The sequence below is a fragment of the Pterocles gutturalis genome, unplaced genomic scaffold (assembly GCF_000699245.1).
Source record: "Pterocles gutturalis isolate BGI_N339 unplaced genomic scaffold, ASM69924v1 scaffold8253, whole genome shotgun sequence".
NCBI lineage: Eukaryota > Metazoa > Chordata > Aves > Pterocliformes > Pteroclidae > Pterocles > Pterocles gutturalis.
In genome coordinates this window covers 1-576 of record NW_010122976.1, presented here as the reverse complement: position 1 = coordinate 576, position 576 = coordinate 1, and positions in this window count along the sequence as shown.

The window sequence follows — 576 nt, the reverse complement described above, 5'->3', positions numbered from 1 at the left end:
CATATCCTGTCCCCAACCCAGCGCCGAACAAGTTGCAGGCGGCTCCTAAAATAGCCGCCGAGTGGGAAAGAGGCTTTGAGGCTGGATTAATTTTTCCTGGTTATTGTCTGGCTGCGAGTTCACGACCCCACCGTAAGCCCACAAAACACCGCTCATGTGTTGCTGGTTATTTCTGCTTGACTGGGATTTGCTGAGCCATAATCAAAGTCTTTCCCAGTCAGTCCCACATTCCCCATTCTCGGAGGGGATGGTTAATACCACCTACAAATAACAGGGGGTTCTTGCTGCCGCCTGCTCTTTGTCAGCCCTGTTTTCATGGGTAAACTGAGGCACAGAAAGGCTGGGATTTCCACCCCCCCTCAAGTTCATTAATTTGGGATGCACAAAATAAAGCACCTTAAATTCCAGCTCTATGGGTACCTTATTAAATTAAATTAATTAAATTTAATTTATTAACATAGATAAAGAAATTAAATACCCAAATCCTTGAAAGCTGCAAAGCTAAACTTAAAACGAGATCTAAGGCGCTGAGCTGGGGAAGAGAAACACAAAGCCTCAGCCCCTCGTCTCTGCCTG